At 34.6% G+C, this 25976-nt stretch overlaps 1 pseudogene across 1 annotated transcript in view; it reads left to right on the forward strand.

The window, feature by feature from the left end:
- The window catches only part of LOC149216746 (4-coumarate--CoA ligase-like 7), a 310537-nt pseudogene that overhangs the window by 78099 nt on the left and 206462 nt on the right, over positions 1-25976 (forward strand). The window contains exon 4 of the transcript XR_016250594.1: positions 1016-1205. The product of XR_016250594.1 is annotated as a 4-coumarate--CoA ligase-like 7 (transcript). The remainder of the gene's footprint in view (positions 1-1015; positions 1206-25976) is intronic.

Raw genomic sequence — 25976 nt, forward strand, 5'->3', positions numbered from 1 at the left:
ATGCATTATCCTGTTCATTTGTGCATTCTATGATATTCCATGATCCCAAATCTTGCGTAGCACCCTCCTTAGTTAAGGAGTTAACAACCACATTTATTTCCTTGTAAATGTGGCAAAAAGTGATAACATCAAAAGATTGCTTTAATAAATTTATCTCCTTGACTATGGGAGTTACTGTGTACATGTGGCATATAGCAGTTATGCTGAACCAATATATAACAATTTTTTAATCCCCAAAAATTTGAATTCGTCAAACTTCCTTTTCGATGACAAATAACATAAGAAATTTTAGAATCATAAGCTCAACAAAAATTTTAGTCCCTTGATCCAATCCACTTTTCAACTTAAAAGAATGGGTTTGTGGCAAGTGCAGAACAACCCCACCCCCACAAGCTCCTCTGGAAAGAGAGGCTCCATCAAAGTATACCCAAAGAAATGGGAAATCAATGGATTCCTTTGAGATGATTCATGAATGAGGTAGAGAGTATGAATCGGAAATCAAGGGAGAAATAGCTAATTCCTATGTAGTAACCATGTCGAAAATGATTTTTTTTCAAAATTTTAATTTAAGAATTATAAAAATATATTTGTTTTAATTTTTTTTATATAAAAATGTATTTTAAAAATATTTTTACATTATTTGTACATGTTTTTTTCCACCATTAGGATCCTGTCGTTTCAAAAATATGATAGAATAGTGTTAGGACCCATTCTGAATCTCGGTGGCTAGGCTTTGGGAACCTATCAATGATCTAATGTCAAGAAACATCTCTTTTTTTTGCATTTTTATAGGGATAGATGTTAGTAATATAGGCGAGCAAAGGTCCATTGTAGAAACTATATTGGAGATTAAGTGGGTGTTATGCACTTTAATATATCTATTGTTTGTCTATATACCATTTCACATTAAAGAAATGATACTCAAAATACCACTAGGTTGGCTTGTTTGGAAATAGTTGAAAAGAAAATTACAATAATTTTGAATTTTAATGAATTTGATGTGATGCTTGAACAGGGTTATGGCCTCACTGAATCTTGTGGTCTTGCAACAATCACATTTCCAAAAGAAGGGAATAATTACTTTGGATCGGTAGGAACATTAGTTCCAGGCCTTGAAGCAAAAATTATAAGTTTGGAAAAAGGGACGCCTCTTCCCCCTAATCAACGAGGAGAGGTGTGGCTTCATGGACCCTGTGTTATGACAGGTACATGAATTTCAAACTCATATTTTCATATCCATATTGTATTTTAAATTTTACTTAAGGGCTATTGATGAAATGAAAAAACTAATATTTTATGCTTTTTTATATATTTTTTATTTTCTTTATCACTTTACCTTCTTCCTAATTATCAATTTCTATGTTCAACCTTGCTGCAAAGTTGTATTTAAGATATTTGGAAGAAACAACCAATTTTTTTTCTCATTATCTGTATGGTGGATATTTTTTAAATTTTTTAATGTTATAATTATGATCTCTACCCATTTTCATTTCAAGAATTTTTATGTTGATAGGCATGTCTATTTTGGAATAAGGATTTCACAATTTTGATTAAATTATCATGCATGGTAGAGATTAATCCATAAAATAATTTAGAATATTCTTAGTAGTATACACAAATCAAAGGCTAAGATTTATTTTCAAAATGGTGATGTTTTCTTTTCCCTTTTAATTAAATTCATCAATTAAAAAAAAATGTCATATGAACAACTGTCATATAAAATGAGTTATTGTTTTTCTAGACATGTGGTATTAATAAGTCATGGTTTTGGTCCATAATATTGTAACAAAGCATATTTATAGTTCAAAAATATCCATGATAAAGTGGAAGTGAATCTCCATGGTTAAGAATATTGTTACATATTTTTTTTAAATGTATATATGTCTCTTTAACTTATATATTAATACTTTTAATAATAATAATTATAATAATAATAATATATTTTTTTTAAATAAAATTATAATAGTTTTCATTTTTATTTTTTAGCAACTTGAGAGTATGATAAAGTAAGTGTTTTGATGCTTATTATGAATTGATTACAATTATTTAATTTACATGGTTTAGGTAGTTTTTTTTGCATAGGAAAAAACTGTAATTTTATTTCAATTTTTGAAAAAAAAAAGGAATAAAGTTACATTTGGTAGATGGTATTCACATTTAGTAAGAGAAGCCTCTCAACTTATATGCATAAGAGAATTTGAAAATATAAAATAAAACTTAGAATTTAAGTGTGATAGTAATCACTTAACTTCACTTTCATTCCTTTCTTTCTTTGGAACTTTTGTCATCCCCCTAAGTTGGGGTCAACTAGAACCATTTCTAATTCACTTACAGTTATCTCTGGTGGGTGTTCTTCATCTAAATCTAAACTTTCCAAAACATGAACTCTCTTTTTTCCAATTTCCCCATCCTCTTTGTTTGCCACATTTTTTGTGGTTCTTATTCATGGTTTGCTTATGATTTTGTACCATTCTACATGTGGGTTGAATTTCCATTCTAGAACTAAATACCCCTTCTTCTTGGTGTGGAGGGTTCTTTGATATTTCCTCTTATTCTTCCTTAGTGAGGTAGGGATCAAAATATTACCATCCTTTTCTTTTGCAAGCCTAACCCTTTTTTGATTTTGGGTATTTTTTTCCTGAGGGCATGTGCCCTATAAGTGTCCTATTTGGTATTGAAATCAGGATCTAAATGTCGTATTTTCATAATGTAGTAGTTGGTTCAACTGGAAGATTTCATGTTTCAATTGAATACAGTCATGTATACCTTTACTTAGATCTATTTCTACACATATTTTGGTGAAGGTAAATAACCCTTTCTTTTTTCTCTTGAAGTCTATCCTTTTTAATGACCCCAAGGTGTTTCCAATTTTCTCAAAGACCCTGTGATGCCAAAAGGAAGGAGGATATTTGGTAGCTTTACCCATACTGAAATTTTTTATACCACCATTGTTGTGGCATCAAAATCTAGAAACCAAGTGGTAATGAAGAGCCTTTCATTTCCTCAAAACTAGGGCCCTTATTTCAATACTCTCTCCAAATCTTCTTGGGTATTGAACTAAACAATGAAGAAACTTTTTTAGCATAGGTAAGTGTCACAATTGTTGGTCCAAGTCACTTGTCCTCAATGTCACTTGGACCTTCTAGAAAATTATGTCCGCCAATTCTTCAAGTGCATTCAATGTAAAAAATTCCACAATAGGTAGAACTTGTTCTTCCTACCCATCGAACAAAAATGGTTCAAACAATCTCACTTTCTCCACATTGACCGTTGAATACATTCTCATATGAGGTATGTTAAGTTTAAAAATTCATTATCACTAATTTGGTCAATGATATCAAAATGTCCATATCTTATAGCCTTCCATTGGTTCCATGGGATGAATACACTATTTCAAAGGAGGGGGGTGGGGGTGGGGGAGAGGGGTTGGTTTAATTGATGTTACCACCCAGGGTAGAATTTTGGCAGTCAAGTACAGAGTGAAATGTTTCAACTCCTTGGTATATATTGTTTTGATATCAAGTGCATACAATATCACCTTCAAATATAGTTCAAGGGGATTTTGGTTTTTGCAATTTCATCTCATTGCCCTATTTATTTTAGGTGTCAAGCTCCCTTATTTTTTGAAGAATTTGATCAGCTTAGAAAATAATTGTAGGTTTGGTCCATTGACAGTGGGAGGCTAGCAGGTAGGTTAGGACTTAACTTGTTATCCTATTTAGAGTTGGAGGGATTAGGGCTCTTGTGTGGTGGAGTTGTTATATTATTATTGTAGATTGAGCAAGAAGGGCATTTTTTTGGGCTTATTTGTGTGATATATCTTCTTTCTCTTCAAAGGAGTGACATGATATTACTTAGGAGTATGGTCTCCTTTCCCGTAGTCATTTATCAATTATGGAGTTGCAAGTGCTTTTCTTGGAAATTGAGTTACTTAAATGAAAATTGGGATGCTTGGACCATTTTGAAGGGATTGCAATTGGTTGTTTGGTCATTTGATTTTTCTGTATGATTCCCATCATTTATATTTTGAGTTTCATAAAATACATCAATTATACCCTATCCTTAATGCACATTGGTTATCCATGAATTTGAAGGATAGATGGATTCACCGCCTACATAGTGTTTAGTTGATTTGAATTTCTTTTAAGCTCAAGATTTTTTGCATGGACGATGATTTATCAAGGCATTCTAACCAAGGTTATGTTGGAAAAAAGTGGACCCTTTGATGGTCTCTATATTGTTTGTTTGCACTCAAAAGATGTTAAGCACATATTTTGGGAGTGCTAGTTTGTTAAGAGGTGTTGGAGGTTTCTTGAGGATAAATGATTAGGTGTGATTCAAGGTGGGATTCAATGGAATTATACTTCATTGGGTGATTGTTTACTCTTAGGTTCACCCTACATTTGTAGGGATTTGGAAATGTTTGTTTTTGGGCATGATGTTTAGCTCTTTATTTCCTTTTGTTCTATGTGGCAAGATGAGATATTCCATTAGCTTTTGGAGAAAAGAACTCTTTTGATAAAATATCCCCATCCTTTTGATCCAACTAACTATTTTGACATTATTTTAGCTATTCTTTCTTTGAGTAAAAGGTTATGATCATGATTGCATATACCCTTCCACCTTTTTTGTGCTAATGTTTATCAATAATTTTTTGTGAATATAAGATGTATTTTTCAAAATAAAAAATAAAAAATAAAAATAAAGCTTGGCCAAGAATCTAAAGCCTTGGTCGGACACTATTAAACTTGGAAAACCAAAATGTACCCATATATAGGCAAGGAACAACTCAACTGCTTTATGACCCAAGATGGTTTACTTATAAGGAATAAGTACACACATCTAGTTGAACGGGTCCTTAGCCACAGATAGGTAGTCATGGCCTCTACTTGACACCGACAAACCTCCAACAAAATCCATAGAAATACTTTCCGAAGGTCTACTTCATACTAGTAATGGCATGGACAACATAGGTTTCCTATTATATGGCTTACTATTTTTGAAAAATACACCACCTTTAATAATTTGAAAATTTGTTCTTACATCTTAATCTAGTAAACCTACCTTGTAGATTCGCAATAGTCTTCTCGTAACCAAAATGTCTAGTGATTTGAGAAGTATGAACTTCATTCATCAACTAGATTCTCCTCAATTGTGGTATACACAACTTTTCCAACTTGTGGAGTAGCCCATCTTGTAGATGATTTTTATTTCCTTCTATATCAACACTATTTATTTTCTCGTTCATCTACTAAAAGACACCTCGAAAATCAACAGTTTCCCTATAATCCTAACCTAGCAATTCATGTGTGAAGGGCTCAAGCTAGATAATCACTCTCATAATTCTATTCTTTGCATGGGTGGTCTTGATATCATATCGACCAATTTTTTTGTCTCACTTTATTAATATTTGATAAGTAGATGGACTTTTTCAAAAACCCCATTAGCTTATAATGCCTTAAGTGTTGCATTTTTCTTTGATTCTTCCATCATTGCAATGGTTGGTGGTTTATGTGGATTATGGTTTCCTTCCGCAAAATATAGTGTTTTCATTTTTAGGATACCTAAACTAGGGAAGATATATCCTACTCATATGAGTGTATATTGAGACTATTCCATGAAACAACCCCCAATGTAGTGTTACCTATCCTATTAGAAGGGTTGCAAAGGTTCGTGCAACCTACTAGGATGGGCAGACACAAGGTAATGATCCATCCTCACCTTCACCCAAACCCTTGTTCTTTAAGCCAAACTTCCTCCTAAAATTCCAAGGGATGATTCCCTATCAATGCCTCAACCACTCCAAATATGACTAATGCCTTAAATGGGGTCAAAGAATAGGCAGAGGAGTTAATTAGGGGGTTTCTATACTAATTTTTGTATATAAATATGCAATAGAAAAATAAAACTATCAAAACCACTACACCAAATGTGTTAAATATGGCATATAAATAGTCAAAACTGATATATAAAAAATATACGAACCAAATATGAAGTTATTTTTATGTTTGGGGTTACTGATTAGAGGGGGTATAGAACAAATTTATTTGCTGCCCTATAATTTCATACTGCAAAATATGTAGTAAATTGTAGGGACAACAACCAAGTTCCCTTTAATATACTACCGAATGAGTGCCAAAGCACTTCTAAATCACAGATCTAGGGTTTGGAAATCTGGATAGTGTTATTTTAATCTTGAGAGATCACTTGCAAGCTTTGTATAACAAAAAATATCACTTTCTAGCAAGTTAGAAATTTTGTTTCTATGGTATTGAGAACAAATCCCACTAAGTACGATGCCCCAAAAATTCCAGAAGTAGCTATTAAATGGAAACAACAAAAAGAACTTTTGTTTTTTAATTAATAAATCAGTAATGGAAATTATTGCTAGAGTCTAAATGCAAGATCCAAACAAATTACTTACTTGGTATGAATAGGGAATCTTGAAAAATATTGCAAACTTCTTGTGTAACAACCACTAAAACAATCGGATCTACAAGAAAACATTTGATACATAGGATAATAGAGATGCAAAAAAACCCCAAATTTGTTATATCAAAACCTTGCTAAAATAATATTCAATCTTAACAATCCAAGGTAAAGAAAAAAACTTGTTGTTTTGGGATAAAAAATGAAAATCAATGACTAGAAATTCTAAACTATAATTGAAAATGAACTTTTTATGAGTTTTTTTAATAAGATGGTTGCCACAAATTCTTACCTTGTGCCCCAATAACTTACCTCAAGATTTGTGTTGTGAAACACACTCCTCTCTAGTCGATCATGCATTTAATCACCAAAATAGGATTGGTTTGTAAGAGAAATTACACCCACTTGTGACTTAAGGTACTCTCTATTTTTTGGACCCAGCTAGGAGTGGCCCCTAGCATGGAATTCTCTGGATTTCAGCTTGAGTATGCAGTGAAACACAAGATCTGTTCCATGCATAAGAGATTTAGTAAATTTCATAAAATATTACATTACATCAATTAGTTTCCCCACGAAAGGGATTGAATTAGTCAACAATGCCCAGATAAGTTCAACATTCCCTTTGATTGTGGTCTATAAGGAAAAATAATGAAGAATAATACCATCTAAAAGCCCTGTGTCCCACTCCATCTTCTCCTTTGGAGCTTGACTTAGTCTACAACAATTTTCTATGTTGGGGAAATGGTTTGATTTGGTCCATAAGATGAATTCTTGACTTTTCAATGGATAATTGATGCCACTAATTTAACTTCCTAGTCCAATGTACCTCCATCATCCACGTTGACCCTTCCAATGGCTAGTTAAGCTTGACGTAGTCTACAACAATTTTCTATGTTGGGGAAATGGTTTGATTTGGTCCATAAGCTGAATTCTTGACTTTTCAATGGCTAATTGATGCCGCTAATTTAATTTCCTAGTCCAAGGTACCTCCATCGTCCACGTTGACCCTTCCAATGGCTAGTTGACTCATCAAATGGGCTAGTTCATTTGACTTTCCTTGCTTAGTAAATTCAACTTGGCCACCTGCGATCTAGATCTCCAATGCCCTAATGAATATTGCATTTTTGAAATCTGGGTTTGCCCTAATATGAATTGGTTCTTCCTTCAATTTTCCATATCCTACCCTACATTACCACATCATAACTACCTTATCCACCTCACCATGCCCCATGTTGGTTCTCTAATTCCTTAAGGAATTTGAGGATTTTGAGACTTGGGTTTTCTTCCTCTTCTTTTGTAGACCACTTCTGATGTAACACATGACCAAACTACCTGGCACGAACCCTATTTTGCCACCTGGAAACCTATAGTACTTATTTGACCACCTTTGACCAGTTGTAAATCACCATTTCCTTTAGTATTTTGGAAAATCCTATGTGGAATGTTATCCTTTCATCAAGCTTAACAATATGTGACCAAGTTTATTTTTTTCTTCTAGGACCACTTGCATTGGTAAACATAGAAACTGGTCATTGTGAGATTGCCATGTATGAGAATTGTTTGAGTTACCCCAAAAAATCTAAGGCTACATATAGACTCAATAGACACATAACGATGTGGTAAGACATAAGTGAACCTTGACACAAGTTGGATTCGCCCATACGTTAGCGATCACCTCTACAAAACACAGGTTCCCCTAGAACCATGAGTCCTCAATTAAGTCCATCCAATCCCCTCCAATCCTATCTAAGATGAAAGGATCCAAAGATGAACCCAAAGAGACCAGACATAGCCCAACTAATCACAAGTTTTAAGACACATAATATAGGGCCTTTCCTATTTGTTACAATAATTTTGGCTTATGTCCTTGCGCTTACAATAGTGGTTAAATATATTGAATTAATCTATATGTACCCCTGCTAACATGAAGAGCATTAGGTAGTAATCTTGTTTTCTTCCTTGAATAATTATTACCCCCATGTCATACTTACTTGGATCCATTTCAATCTCAAAAGGTTACTAGAAATTAGGCACAAAAAAATTTATGCTTGACTATTTTTTTTCTTAATTTTTTCAAAATACCTCTGTTTTTATTTTCCCTAATGAAACCTCTTCCTTTTTTTGTTATGACATGTAGTTTGGAATATACTATTGAAAATGGTGAAATGATCTTTCGTAGGGATTAAGTTACTCCCATGAAACTTCTTATCCCTATCACAATTGTATGGGTAGGCCATTTTTTGATGGCTTCAATTTTGGCTAGATCAAAGTTTAACTCTCCACCAATCACAAGTCCAAGGTACCCAAGGGTCGTTTTCCAAATTCACACTTATTGATATTTGCAATCAATGGATGCTTCTTAAGTGCACCCAATACATATTTCAGATGTGATATGTTCTCTTTCCAAGTGGCATTAAACATCAGTGTGTCATTCAAATTTACAATTACAAATGAAACTATAAATGGAGATAACACATCATTCATCAAAGCATAAATGTTGTAGGTCCATCACATAATCCAAAAGGCATAATTAACCATTGACACAAGCCTTCCCTTCCTTTGACTATTATCTCCCAAGTGTCTTTTTCTTTGACTCTTACTTGGTGATACCTATATTTTGTGTCCAACTTTTTGAAGACCTTAGCTTGTTTGCAATGATCCAACATGTCATCAATCCTTGGGAAAGGATATTTTCTCTTGAAAGTCACCTTCTTCAAATCTCTATAGTTAATTAACATCCTCCAACTCCCATCCTTATTGGGCACTATGATGTAGATGACCTACAAAATGAAGTATTAGGCTTGATGACATTTTTCTCCAACAAGTATTGTAATTTTTTCTTCACTTAATCCAACTCTGAAATGAATTGTCTATACAACCCATTTTTAGGTAATGTACATTTTGGAAACGATTGATTACATATTTGATTTCCCTCTTAGGTGGAAAATATTTAGGCTCTTGAAACACTTCCTTAGATGACTCTATCAATTGTTTCCACTATTGTATTTGTGTGTTGTCACACCCCTCCAAGGATGCATTACACTTCATCTTACCTTCTCCTTGTCTCTTCTCTTCTCTCAAAACCATCATGACAAACTTTGTGTTTGTATTGATCAACCTTCTAGCCTAGTGTGCACTTATAAATATCAGCTTTAACTTGCTCTTATGAGCTTCGTAAACATAATTTTTCCGTCCTTCAAAAGTATATTGGTTAGCCTTTATTTTAAAGGTAGCATACATAATATAGAGATAATCACTTCCCAAAATTAATCCACAAACATCCAATGGGATTACATATAATCAGGTTTGCTCTGATATAAAATTTTGAACTTACACTACTTTGTGACCCTTGATTGGTATGCATGCGTATGTTCATGCACCTCCAATATAATATTCTCATCTAGTTGGGTTGAAATCAAATTTCATTGTGATATAAGGTTAAACAAGAAATCTACCTTAGTTTTCTTTAGTTGAATCTTATTTTGAAATATTTCAATCATATCTTTCCTTCTTTTGAAAATATACCTCTCTTTGAACTGAATTATAGGTTACCTTACCTTTAAATTTTGATATCATGTCCACCTAAGTTGCATGGTACGGGGAAACGACAACATGTATTGGAAACATGACCCCCCAAAAATTAGGAAATGGGAAAACACACACACACACACATGAAAATTATATTGAAACTTTGGAATAAAGCATTCAAGTTTTAGTTTTTAACATTATAATTTATAATGCAAATATGCATTAAATATTCAAGAATAAATGAGCCTGTGCCAAGGTCCAAGAAAATTTACATGAGAATCATAAAATAAATTAAACAAGCGATACATCATATAGGTAACATAATACAAGCAATAAAATCTAAAAACAACCTTTATTATTTTTAAATGAGGCTACACACACACACACAGATATATATATATATATATATATATATATATATATATATATATATATATATATATATATATATATATATATATCCAACATTAGCCTCTATATATGGGCCTTAAGGCTACAATGTTACATGTATGAACTATGAACTATGAACTACGAACATAAAATATAGTAAAACTTCAAGGGCCAATGCTAATAGTCATCATTCTCTTCTTCATATTCATCATGTAAACTAGAAGAAGAGGCACATTCAACAGTGGAATTTAGATTTGTTGAAGTATTTCCAATTCCACTTATAGGGTCACAAATATTCAATGCAGCAAGAGAGGTGTCCAAATCAGGACATTCAAGATCCACATCCCATTCTTTACAACGGCCAATACTATAATCTAGATCCCCATGAGATGCGAAGTAAAGGTTGGAATGTACATATACAAGATCCTTCGTCTTAAATGAAATCAACTTGTTGCACTTCATTGAATGAATAAAACCATAGGTGCTCCAATTTCTATTAATGAAGATCTTGTCACTCATCAAAGCATAAAAATGGAAATGATTTGTAGATGTATGCCACTTTCTCCATGAAAAATCCACCATCTAACTAGACTCATGGTGCTCCTCTCATCAAAAGTTGAAATATCTAAATACTTATCCAAAAACATAGTAAAAATAATGAATTATTCCTTCATCTCCCTGTATATTTTTACTGTAGATTCAACAACTTATGTGATATGCTAAAACACAAGACAATACTCTACCCTTCAGTGGAAACTAAAATTGATTGATGAAAATAATAAGTAGAAAATTAATAATATCAATCGCACAAAACACAATATTTCTCTGGGGAAAGAAACTGCTAATAACCTCGAATATCTATATTACATTAACTAGAAGATCTAAGAAGAGAATACAATGCTCGTTCAACCCGAACAATTCCTGCACTAGTATAATCTATCTCTCTGCTTTACAAACTAGCGCAAGCCAACACTGAGCCAAATTTATTGCCTGTCAAGCCCCAACTTCCTTATGCAATTATTGAGAGTCTTATCCCATATTTAATTGGGAAATCCACTGTCCGTAACTGCACAATCCATCCATAGGCCCTCAACTGATTGTGTGCACCATCTATACAACATGGAAAAGTATACAACTGATAGTACATTGTCCTTGATGTCTAACATCAACTGGGTCTTCCTCTGAATTGACTTGCATGAGTTATTTGTGAGTCTTCAGTTAACTGGTGTGGTACTGAGGATGCACTGGTGTCTATCCCCACTACTAGACCTCCTACTAGTTCCTCCAATAGTTAGAACTATTTTAACTTACTATAACTCAGTTAGATTAAGTTAATTAATTTCAACTCAAAATAACTCAACCTGGGCCCCTAAAATTTAGGGATCACTATCCATGACTTTAGATAGACTTCCAACTCGAATTTCCAGACAATTTAACTTAATTAACTATTACAAGTTGCTATGATGATAGAATTTCGATTTAATTCACAATTTAATTCAAGGACAAATTAAATTGGAATTTCCTATTGTTATTTTTAATACTCCCTCTCAACAAGAAATCGATTATCTGCTACCCCAATCCTTCCTCTGTGAAACTCGAATTTGCATCTTGACAAAGCCTTTGTCAAAATATCTACGTCTTGCTCCTCTGTGGGAATGTACTCCAACAACATAATTCTCCTCTGCACACAATCTCGAAGATCATGATACCGGATATCAATATGCTTGGACCAATCATGAAAAAATGGATTCTCAAAGAGTTTGATACAACTCTTATTGTCATAGTAAATAACAGTTGGATCCATCTATTGATCAAACAAGCCAACAAGAATCTTCCTCATCCAAATAGCTTCATAAGTTGCTTGACTAGCAGCCATGTGCTCTACTTCTGATGAATTGAGTGCAATTGATCTCTATTTCCTACTGTACCAAGAAACAATTGTTGACCCAATACTGAAGATCCCACCTGATGTGCTCTTCTTGTTAGATGGAATCCTTTCCCAATCTGCATCTGTGAAGCCTTGAAGCTTCACTCCCTCTATCCATTTGTACCATAAACAATATTGGGTAGTGCCTCTGAGGTATCTCAACACATGTTTGGCTACCTTCCAATACAGCTTGGTCTTCTTAACCATCACTTGACTAAATTAGTTAACTTCATAACACATTTTCGATCATTTTTTCACCAAATACATGAGTGAACCCATAAACTATTTGTAAATAGTAGCCTCCACTACTTAACCAGAAGTAGCATCCTCCTTCCTTCAATTACCTGCTAGAGGGGTCTCCATGTGTTTACTGCTCTCCATGTGGAACCTTTTGAGTATCTCGTTGGCATACTTTCCCTAAGAGACAAAAATTTCCTCATCACCTTGCCATACTTCCATACCCAAAAAGTTAGTAGCCTCCACTACTTCACCGAAAGTAGCTTCCTCCTTCCTCCAATTGCCTGCTAGAGGGGTCTCCATGTATTTACTGCTCTCCATGTGGAACCTTTTGAGTATCTCATTGGCATACTTTCCCTAAGAGACAAAAATTTCCTCATCACCTTGCCATACTTCCATACCCAGAAAGTAGTGCATGAGCCCCAAGTCCTTCATTTTGAACTCTCTTGCAAGATCCTCTTTGCAAGACTTGATCAACTTATCATCACCTTCAGTGCACAAGTGAAGTGCATCTTCTTGCTTGTCAAGTTCGGAATGGATCTGACAGCCATGCCATGGACCAACCCCATCATCTCCACCTCGTAGGAACTATGAGATCACCCCAAGGGTGCCAAAGACATCCAGGGGTCACAGACCAACCATATACCCAGTTGATTGAATCGTCCCGTATCTTGTTCTTTTTTTAAATCCTTGAACTTCTAAAGTCTCGTCTCTGTAGTAGAATCAAATTGTCAACATATAAAAAAATAATCAACAATTTACGTTTAACAACAATATGGTAAAGGTTCACATCTACTTCACTTTTGGTGAAGCCCAACCCAGTGAACTACAAGGAAAATTTTAAGAACCCCCACTAAATTTATATGTATAATAAATGGGCGAATCTCCATGGTATATAGGAAAAATGGAAGGCAATTTTATCAATAATATAATATGTATATATAACTTTTTGGCGAATCTCTCACCAAGCATGGTGAATATTTTACTCAATTATAAAATCTTGTAAGATCTTGGCGATTCTTTCACTAAATAATAAAACTTTGTAAATTCCTAGTGAATATTAGCATTGTGAACTCTTAGAGAATTTTTTGAAAAAGCATAAAACCATATATGACAAGAGCCACATGGTGGCAATATCACTGTTTTTTTTTTCACATTTCCACGACATGGAACTTGTTTATAAAATTATAAAAAATCCAACCAAGTCCCTTAAAATATGCAGGTAAGCTTATAACAGAGTCTGATACCTCTACTATGCTTGTCTTCATTCAAGTGTCATAGCTGCTATACTTAACACTGTGAATCACAACTCTCTCAGAACTCAACTCTATAGTGTAATTAAAACCTTTGGAAATTGAATATGACAACTCTATAAAAAGGATTAGTGAAATAGAAACTTTTGTGAATGAGCCCATTAACTATCACTACTAAAAAATCAATCTAGACTATGAAGTCTTCCATCTTGATCACAATCATGCTCACAATCAAGGGAGTGTGACCACCTGGCCCGAAATAATGGCCATCATAGCTTCCAATAATCAACAACCACCTTGCAAGGATATCCTAGCTCATGTCTCATGAATTTTATTCTTCAATCTTAACTGATATAAATCTTATAAAGATAATATTAGAATCCTCTCCAGATTCACTGTTAATACAAGGGTAAAGGTCCAAATGAAATTTTCTAGCTCAAGGCACTAGCCAATACCAACTTTGGTATTTGTGACCCGTTTGTGGGGATGCACCTACCCTGCCCCATTGGGTTTCTGCCTTGTAACATAGTTCAAGGATCACAAGACTTTCCAATCTTCCTACTCCATTAGACACACTTTATATGCTATACATAGTGAATGGAAAAGAAGCATTATAGAACAAATAATTTCACAGAAGGAAGAAAAATCTTAGCCAGTTCAATATCAAAATCTTAACCACTGATTAATAAAGAATAACAAGTAGTGTAATGAATTGTTCGGAGTTATTTATTTACAATCTATAAAGAATGTAGTGGAATGGAAAATATTACTTAGGCAACCCTTCAATATTTTCTACTAATATGTCTGTGCATGTACATATGAAATTAAGAGCATTGTTGAATACAAAGTTTCCTTTTCTCTTGCCTCCATTTTGACAAATTAGTGTGAAATCGGTGTCACTTTGAATCTCCTTTCCTGTGTGGATGTTTTGACAAATCAATGTGAAATCAAAGTCACTTTGAATTTCCTTTCCTGCGAGGGATCACATCCACAGTTGATTGGTAAAAGATAATCTACTATATATTATGTTCAAGAAACTGACTACAATCTACAGTGGAAACAAGACCTCAATTCTTATTCTAAAATTGAATTTCTCAAGACAACATAAGAGATAAAAATGCATATGGCCTTAGTAGCTAGAAAACAATCACTCCATCATTATAGGACCACCTAGATTTCGGCACTTAATCTAAGTAATGGCACTAGTTGCAGTGCTTATTTGCATTAACACCATGGAAAAGCAACAACAATATTTCAAAGCACACATATTGGAAAAGTTGTAACGCTCCGAGAATATTTAATGATAGCATCTGAACCTCGTAGCTATGGTGGGTAAACTAGGGAACCCAAATCTTGGAAGATAACTCATACCAAATCTGAGAAAAAAATAAAAAAGGGAAAACATTAAAATCTATAAATCAAACAATGAATTGTTTACAAATCAAATACAATTCCTTTAACTAACAGTTAAATTGTGGTGATATATTTAAATATTTAATAAGAGGGGAACTTCAAACCATGGAATATTACCTTTGTCATTACAGTCATCCCTCAGTGACTGAGATTACAAATCAATACTTATGGAAAGATCGTAAGAAATTCTGTGAAATAGTAAAGCATAACCTCTATTTTCAAGCAACAAAATCAAGACATTGTTACATCAAGAGCCATAATTGATACATAATCAATGAATCAAGTCCTTGTATGGCGTAGGCTTGTTTCACAACCTCTATTTTCTCAATAACAAAATCAAGACATTGTATGTGGTTATTGCCAAAAGGAAACTGCGTCCTAATTTGGAAGAGGATCTTATCAAATGACATGGATTTATTCAAAGCTACAGAGCCTAATGGGTTACTGAAAAATAAGTTGGAATATGGGATCATGATACTTAAATTGAAAAAATATGCTTTCCTTTTAGAAGCATTAAAGTTATACAATTTTTTTTGAAAGCATTAGAATTTGAAATTGGGCCTTTCTATCAAGACAAATTTTCATTAACAGAATGTACTTTCCTACCTGAAACATTGTAGATATCCAAGAAAAACTTGAAAATCATAAGAGAACTTAGCATAATGTACTTTCTTTCCTTCCTTAACATTCTTAAAGAGTTGAGGTTCCCCAAGTCATCAGGTAAATTTTGAAGGAAATGACAGTTAGTAATAGTTCAATTCACAACTGAAGATGTGTCACAAATATGAGGGGGCATCTCCTCCAAATCACAAAAGTGCTCCAGGTTAAAATCTAGCATTATTGGAAGCTTAATGCTCGACTGGGTGTTATTGAACCCGGACATTTTTCCAATCTTCACTAAAATCTTAAAGATAGTTTCTCTAAGTTCTACATGACTTTACTATGCTCTTGAAGTGGCGGCACATGTGGCCTCTCCAAGTGAATAGTCTTAAACTAAGTGAAGATAAGGCCGATAGATCATTCAATGTGGATCTCTAACCCATAATTGAATACTATGTCTCTCTTGAACCCATAATTGAATACTATTAGGACTTTCAAAATTTTCACGGAACTCAAAAATGTTGGAGGAAAGTATTTTCTTCCAGAAAAGAATAAAACTAAAGCCTCTGCTTGAGGACAATTGATGTCATGCCACTAATACTTCTCCATGGAATCTGTATAGTAAACCACAAATGCAGAATTCCATTAGAATATTGTGTTTATTGAATACACAAAACAAATCATTGCATTTCTTTAAAATATATTTTGAAATCAAAATTACCGAAATTACATATCGATAACCTAGTGGGTGTAGGATAAATTCACCCATGTCATTCACAGAAAGCATGAGAAAAAACCTAATACTATATATAAAACCGAGAAAAATTCAAATTCATCACTTCTAGGGACCTCGTAACCACCCTGCCAATACACAAGTATGTTCCTATTTTCAGTTAGAAAATTAACCAAATTACAATCTGTATACTCCAACCTATGTTGGAAAGTTATAGAAGGATGACTAGTGCAATCAATCCATTCCTTTAGCCTTGGATTTGTTTCAGTTTAAAATAGAAGTATACAAATATACATGTCCAATGTCTATGCTTTAACTATTCACCTTAAGATGTTTTTACAATATAATTTCCTAAGTCTATTTAATATCTTCAGTATCATAAAAACCAACCTATATCCATCTTAACTCCACATCTACCACTCTTAGGGGATGAAATCTATTTATCCCTCTAAGCACTTGGTAGACCCAGAATTAAGATGGATCTAAGATGATAGAATTTCCCCTTTAAATAGTCTATGCTCACATGAATACCATGGTATTACCATGGGGCAATACCATGGGTTATCATAAACCTGGAGCTTAAAAATTACTATTAGTAATTTATAAAAATTAATAAAATTAATAGCTGGTTTTTATTTTATTTTTTATTTTAACCAAGCTAAAATGTTTAACATACATTAAATTACAACATCCATTTAACATACATTAAATTACAACATCCATTTTTACTCTTGATCCACCAAGCCCCGAGAGGGATCAAATATTTTTTCACTCTATGCTAGTTCGCATATCACAATATTTGATACCTCTCGGGGGTTAGTAGATCCAGAATAAAGATGGATCTATGCTAGTTTAATTCCCCCATTTAAATAGGTTACATTCCAGGTGAATACCATGGGTCAATACCATGTGCCATTTTTAATACCATTCAATACCATGTGCCATTTTTATTTTTATTAATATTAATATTAGGGTTAATAATGTTTTTTTGCATGGTATTAATAATAATATAGCCCATGGTATATGTCCCATAGTATTTTTCCCATAGGTGACTTATGGAGTAGTGTCCTTAAATATAAGGTGACTTATGGAGTAAATATAAAAAAATGTTTTATTTGTTTACCATACCTCTCGTTTATTTTTATTTTTATTAATTTACCATACCTCTTTTACAAATATGGTATTTGGCCCATAGGATTCACTTAAATAAAATCTCTTTTTTGAGCCTTCATAAATAGAATGAGGGTTATGGACTAAATATAAAAAGAGGCTTCAATTATTTACCATATGTCTAGTTTATTTATATTTTTATTTATCTACCATACCTTTTGAGTAAGTATAAAAAGACGTTTTATTTATTTACCATACCTCCACTTTACTTATATTTTTATTTGTTTACACCCTTGCATGTATATAAGATGACTTATGGAGTAAATATAAAAAATGTTTTATTTATTTACCATACCTCTCATTTATTTATAATTTTATTAATTTACCATACCTCTTTTATAAATATGGTATTTGGCCCATAAGATTCACTTAAATAAAACCTATTCTTGAAAATTAGGGCGAATGGAAGGTTGTAACTCCTAATTTCAAGGACTAAATTTACCTTTTTTACCCTCTCCCTTAACATAAGGTGGGCTATTTGAGGTGATTTGTAAAAATGTACTATGATACAAAATATTAACCAACCAAAAATTTAAAACCCCTTAATTCCCCCATAGGGCGAACAATCACCCATAAAATTTTCCATGGTGAACTAGTTATTGATCTTGGTGTACCAAGCACAGGGTGCTTGTTTCAGTCCATACAATGCTTGCTTGAGTTGACATACATGTGACTCTCTATCGAAGGTCTCAAATCCTCTAGGATACCTAATATACACCTCTTCCTCAATCATGTCATCAAGGAATGATGTCTTTACATCCATATGATGTATCTTCCATCCCATTTGTGCTGACAGTGCTCGAATGGATCTGATTGATGAGTACCTTGCAATAGGAGAAAAAGTCTCATCATAATCAATCCCCTCCACCTGAGAAAAACCTCTGGCCACAAATTTGGCCTTGTGTTTCTCCACAATACCATTTGCTACTTTCTTTACCTTGTAAAGCCATCTAGCACTCACCACTGACTTATTTTCCAGCCTTGGGACCACATCCCAAACATTGTTCCTGACAATGGAGTCATACTCCTCAACCATGGCATCAACCAAAATTGGTTGTTACACTACTTCCTCAAAATAGTATGTCTTAGTCTCTACATGTCCACTCATCAGAGTGATGTAGCCAGTGTACCTCTCTGGTAGCCTCCTTTGCCTACAATGTGATGTGGGTGCTCCCACATTTTCTCTAGTGTCATGCAATAACCTGTTTTCCTCTCCGGTGCGCTTTCTCCCATCTCTGGAAGACTTTGCATGAGTGGGTGTCTCCACTCCCTGATCCTCTACATGTGGCTACTCCGCATCATCTTGAGGTTCCTCCTTTGGAGCTAGAAGCTCCTCAACCACATGTAGCTGAAGCTCCCTCTCAAGGGAACATCTCATGGCCTTCTCTTCATAGAATTTTACAACTCTGTGAACCACTGTCATCCTGCTGGTTTGAAGGTACACCCAATAGTTGTGAGGTGTATCAATGTACCCCACAAATATCCCCACATCGGTTGTTGGCTCAAGCTTCTTCATTTCATATTTGGTTACATGGAAGTAGACTGATAAACCAAAACTCCTAAAGTGTCCCACATCTGGTTTCTTCCTTGAAAATTATCTTATGGTGTACTCATCCCAAGAATTATATGAGGGCTTCTGTTCTGCGAATAAACAACTGTGTTGCATGCCTTAGCCCACAAGTGTAGTGGTAGGCCTTGATCATGCAACATCACCCATTTCGCTCCTACAATGGTTCTGTTTTTCCTTTCAACCACCCCATTTTGTTGTGGGTTATGAGGTGCTATCAACTCTTGTTGAATTCCTTTGATGCATAGAAGTTTTAAACTCATTCGACACATACTCTCCACTGTTATCACTCCTGAGAGCTTTAACTTTCCTTCTAGTATCTTTCTCAACCAGTGCTTTAAATTCACAAAAGTTTGCAAAAGTTTGATCTTTCTTTTGCATGAAGAAGATCCAACACTTACACGAAAAATCATCAACAAATATAACATAATACCTATGCTTCGTCATGGATGTTATTTAGAATGGTCCACACACATCTGACTGAACTCGATCGAAGATCACCTATGCTCAAGTTTCTTTGTCATGAAAGGAAGATTTGGTGTATTTTCCCAAAGTACACCCTTTGCATGTGTCTACCAGCTCTAATGTACCTTTGGGAAGACTAGTATAATTTTGTTGCATGATTTTCAAAGCGCCATGGTGCAAGTGACCCACCCTCCTATGCCACAAATCACTAATGTCTTGTCTCTGCACCTTCTCTACTTTCGTGCTCAAGGAAACACAATATTATACCTCTAACTTGTATAGATTCTTCACTTGAACCCTTATCTTCTTCACCTGTCTTGTGTCTATGTGACGAAGGAACGCCTTTCCCGTACTAAATATCCATCATAGCCTCTATCCTCCAACATAGAAACATATACCAAGCAGGGAAACTTTTAGGGGTTAATATTCATAGATGGGATAATTTTCCATGCCTTTTCCAAAAAAAGGAATTGCTAATTCAAGTTTTTTCCTAAAAATGATTCAGCCAAATTTTATAAGAAAAGAACATTTTACCATAAAAATCGCCAAAATTTTATGGAGACTATATAAAATCATTAGAAGTTTGAATATTTTTACTAAAATATCACCAAAAATTTTATAGATTGAATGTTATCGATTATTAAGATTCACCAAGGTTTCTAATCTTTAAGATAAATTTCCATCCTTAAAATTTTCCCTAATACCAAGTTCTTCTTCAAACCAAGAACATACATAACATCTCTCAAAGTGAGGGGAGAACCTGACTTCCTCTCAAAGGTAATTGTACTAATCTTGATAGTGCTATACCTCTCGTCATCACCCATCTCGATATGCATCTAGAGATCCTTCTCCTCCAAGTTACTGAAGATCTCTTTGTTACCGATCATGTGGAAAGAATCTCCACTATCCAGGTACCATACACTACCCATCATCGATGACACCATACAAGCGATGTGGGTAAATTCCAGTTCAAATTGTGAGGCAAGAGCCCCACCTTCCGCTTCTCCTAAGGGCTTCTTACCAGCCTTCTTGAGTGGACACTTTGTGGCAAAATGTCTCAACTCCTGACAATGAAAGCACTTGACTTTCAACATGTCCTTCTTCTTTCCGCCTTGAAAAAAATCTGATTTGGAATGGGATAAATTCCCCTTCCCCTTCTTTTCCTTACCCGCTAAGGCACAATTCTCCTCATCATCATGCTTTGATGAGGATCTGTCTCTGATGTTTCGCCTAATCTCTTCCTGTACCAAATCGGACCACAACTTCTCCCAATATGGTAGCTTCTCCCTCCCATTAACTAAGTCCTGGTAACTATGCCAGCTCTTGGGAAGTCATAGAAGAGCTGGGCTCACCATATTGTCTTTGGAAAAAGTAATCCTGACACTTCCAAGCTCATCCCAACAATGGGTGACCTTGGTCTACTACTTCATAATTGAGTCGCCCTTCACCATTTTTAATGGGATGAATTCCCCTTCGCTTTATTTTCCTTACCCATTAAGGAACAATTCTCCTCATCATCATGCTTTGATGAGGATCTATCTCTGGTGTTCCACCTAATATCTTCTTGTACCAAATTGGACCACAACTGCTCCCACTCTGGTAGCTTCTCCCTTCCATTAAATGAGTCCTAGTAATTGTGCCAGCTCTTGGGAAGTCCTAAAAGAGATAGACTCACCATATCGTCTTCGGCAACAGTAATCCCAACACTTCTAAGCTCATCTTGACAATGTGCTAACTTGGTAAAGTACTTCGAAATTGAACCACCCTTCTCCATCTTGATCTTTTTTAGTGTGTCCTTCAATGCCAACTTCCTATGGTCACTTCTATTTTGAAATAAGTCCTTCAATGCCTTCCACATTGTGTATGGAGTGTCCTTACCATCGAGACTCGAAACAATGTGATCTCAAACTTCTTCCAGGATAATCCTTCTCACTTTTTCCACACACTTTCTCCATTCATCGAGATCTTTAGCATCAAATGTTGGAGGCTTAGGAATGTCATTATCTATGAATTCCTTAAGGCCATTGTCTTCTAGCACTACCTCCATCCTATTGTTCCAAGCTATGTAATTTGAGTTGCCCTCCAAGGCATACTCAAGTCTCGGGATGTCAAATGACGTATGTTGACTCTGAAGTATGAACTTGCAAATTTGATTTCACCTGAAAAAAAAACATCAAATTCTCCTCTTCTATACTATCTTTAGCTTTGATACCATGTAGATTTTTACTATAGATTCAACAACTTATGTGATATGCTAAAACACAAGATAAGAATCTACTCTACTCTTCAGCGAAAACCAAAATTGATCGATGAAAGAAATAAGAAAAAAAGGAAGAATATCAATCGCACATAACACAATATTTCTCTAGGGAAAGAAACTACTAAAAACCCCAACTATCTATATTACATTAACTAGAATATCTAAGAAGAAAATACAATGGTTGTTCAAGCCTAACAATTCTTGCACTAGTAAAATCTATCTCTCTACGTCACAAACCAGCCCAAGCCAACACTTAGCCAAATTTGTTGCCTGCCAAGCCCCTACTTCCTTGCGCAATTTCTTAGAGAATTAGCCCATATTTAATAGGGAAATCATCTCTCCATAACTATGCAATCCATCCATACACCCTCAACTCATTGCATGCACCATCTATATAACTCAGAAAATTATACAACTAATAGTACATTGTCCTTGAGCTCTAATCTCAACTAGGTCTTCCTATGAACTAAAATGCATGAGTTATTTATCAGTGAATCCTCAGTTAACTTGTGTGGTACTGAGGATGCACTAGTGCATGTCCCCACTACTAGACCTCGTACTAGTTCTTCTAACAATTAGAACTAGCTTAACTGACTATAACTCAGCTAGATTGAGTTAATTAATTACAACCCAAAAGAACTCCACCTAGGCCCCTAAAATTTAGGGATCACTCTACATGAATCTATATAGAATTCCAACTCGAACTTCCTAAGTCAATAAGTCAATTTAACTTAATTAACAATTACAAGTTGCTATGAGAATAGAATTTTGATTTAATTCACAATTTAGATCAAGGACAAATTAAATTAGAATTTCTTGTTACTATTTTTAACACTCCCTATGTAGATTGGCAAGAAATATTCTCATAAGGTCTCTTTTCACTCCATTTTCCACTTCATTATCCTTATGTGGTGCCTTCCTCTTCCCATTTCTCTCAAAAATAAGGTATTCATCATAAAATATTGGGTTTAGGGCATGTGCTAAAGTGTACAATGGAGTGTTAAATTGGTTCCATCTCTCAACCTGTGATTTTGTTGGCCCAAAGGTCACACTAAGAGGAAGGGTGAATCGGTGTGACACCGATTTCACAATTTAGAAATGTTCCTTAATCATATATTTGTATAATTATGAATCATAAAAATTATGTCATTAGTTATAACAATGCATCACAATGGAACAAGAACACAAGAAGCTGTGACATTACAAGGAGACACGATTTTTATAGGCGGAAACCCGTAGGAGAGAAAACCATCAATTCTTCTTCGTCTTAATCTTCAATCATTACATAAATTTGTAAGCCCCGACCTGTTGGAGGAGACAACCCCCAAAAATGAACGCTAATGCTTGTGGTAGGAAACAGCCTGATTGAAGCACCAACCTTGAAAGATGAAAGTAGTTTCTCATTGTAGACTACAATTTGATTAAGGCTCAAACCTTGATGATGAGTTCGATCCAACCTAATTGAGGCTCCAACCTCAATAATAAGCACACTTTAAGTTGCTCTAGGATCAAACTTGATTGACACTCCAACCTCCTTCTTCAACTTCCTTATGGACCTCTATTTCATATCATTTTCAAATTCGGTCCGCAACCATTATAATTCACTTAATATGCATGCACAGAAAATTTCACAAACTACAATCACAATCTACTAACACTACATTTCCACACAACTTGCAACCGTTGCACAATCACATAGCTTGAAAACAATACCACTTCCATAAACACTAGCATTGTCTAGGGATTAGGAAATAGAGATAGGTGTGAATAGAGGTATGTTATGTAATTTTGACTCTTATTTGATGGTGAGGACCTTTTGAGCATGTTTTGAGGGTTTATGACCAATATTCAATTGTTTTTTATACATGGTGAAAACAAGTTCCAAGAAGGAATTTGAGTGACCAAATTAATGACCTTGTTGGAGAAAAACATGAAAAGTAGTATGATAGTGATTGATATGATTATATATGATAATACGAATGTTTGCAGATTGCAATGATACTGATTGTGGCGGTGGCAATATTTGCAGTGACAGTGATTGTGGCAGTGGAAATGTTTATGGTAGTGACAGTGGCAGTGGTAGTGTTTATGGCAATGGAAATGATAGTGATTGTGACAGTGGTAGTGGAAGTGTTTGCAGGTTATGTGACAACGCAGTGGTTGCAAGCTATGTGGCAGTGTAGATTTAGCAAGTTGTGATTACAGTTTGTGAAAGTATCTTAGTATCCAGATTTAGTGATATATGATGGTTGTGGATCCAATTTGAAATGAGATGAAATAGAGGTACAAAAGGAAGTTGAAGGAGGTTGGAGCCTGAATTAGGTTGGATCACACTTATTATCAAGGTTGGATCCTTAATCAAGTTGTACCCTACAGTAAGCAATTGGCTGCATCTTTCGAGGTTGGTGCCTTAATCAGGTCATAGCCTACCATAAGTGTTAGCTTTCATATTTTGGGGGTAGTTTCCTCCAATAGGTCGGAGCATGCAAATTGATGTAAATAATTGAAGACAAAGCAAAAGAATATTGGTGGTTTTCTCCCATTTGGGTTTCCACTTAAATTTTTTTTGTGTCTCCTTGTGATGTGATGCTTTCTTTTGTTATTTCTAGTTATGTTCCTTACATGATGATGCATTATGATAATTGATGAATGATATAATTTTTATGATCACTACTAAATGAATATATGATTCATTAACATTATGAATTGTAAAATTGACTTCACACTAATTCACCCCCCCTTCTTAATGTGGCCTTTGGACAAACAACTTTAACCTACTAAATTTCATTGTAAAATTATGAAAATGCATTTTATGGCACCTAAAATGAATTTCCATGGGCATGAAATGTGTTTTAGTGTTCCTATGTCAAAAAGTGCCTAGAACAGGGAGGTGTTTCCTGCAACTTAGATGTCCACCCTTCAATCTACCTACAACCAACAAAGTCTTCTTCTTCTCATGTTATTATTTGGACCAACTAGGCCTTTGGGTAGGGTGTAGTCTCCAACAACTCTCCTATGTGTGGCCATCTGCATTACAATGCTTACAATGTTTATTAGGTTTCTTGTTTTTTGTTGCAAACTATGACTATCTTCTTTCCTTTACCTTTCCCCTTCTTCTTTCCACCTTTTGGGAATTCTTGCTACTTTTGTTTTGGCCTACTAGTTTGTTGTTTTTCTTATATTTTGTTGAGGTATTGTGTTGGACATCAGCCTCATTAATGGTCTTGGGTTCGAACAACATAAGTGATTTCCTAAGGTGATAGTGAAAAATTCCCAAGTACTTGAAGCACTTCAAGACTCTTAAGAAATATACTTAATTAGATTGTTCTATTTCTGAACTCGGTGTTGAATTATTGTACTATCTATTCTTGTCTTTGTTTAAGCTAAAGACAACTTATCTTTTGTTCATTCTCATAAGCAATAGGATTGAACCATGGCATGTGGTTCATTGTGTAGTCTTCTAGAAATTGCATTGCTTTACCACCATGTCAAGGTATGACCTTCTAACTTCAAATGTACAAAATATATTCTTTGTAGTACACTAACCTCATGTAGACTTAAATAAACTTTTGATTTAACTTCAAGGCATCTATCTCCACTATATATAACTTGATGTTAATAATTTCCTCTCATTTGAATGGTATGCGAGTGTTGTTGCATTCCCTTATCTCCCTTGGTTTCTCATATGAGCTAGGGTTTGTTTATTGAAGCTTATATTTCTTTTTCTTATTCTCTTGTAGCAAAGTGACAAACAAGTCAATGATAGAAAGGTTCATATCACTTATTCCATGAGTCATCTGAGAAATATCCATGACCATTTGATCTTTCGAGTTCTCCATGTGAGTTATCCTATGTTGGGCCTCATTGGTCATTGTTTCATCACCCATGGTTTGACCTTCATTTGGTTTTACTCCTTGTCTAGTACCACTTTCAGGGTTTAAAGGAACCGACTCTCCACCTTCTTGTAGCTTTCCCATTCTAGTCAAAATTCATGAGAAACTCCC

Source organism: Pinus tabuliformis, chromosome 1_1 (genome assembly GCF_031772625.1).
Source record: "Pinus tabuliformis cultivar Carrire ecotype Pingquan chromosome 1_1, CPIR1, whole genome shotgun sequence".
Lineage (NCBI taxonomy): Eukaryota > Viridiplantae > Streptophyta > Pinopsida > Pinales > Pinaceae > Pinus > Pinus tabuliformis.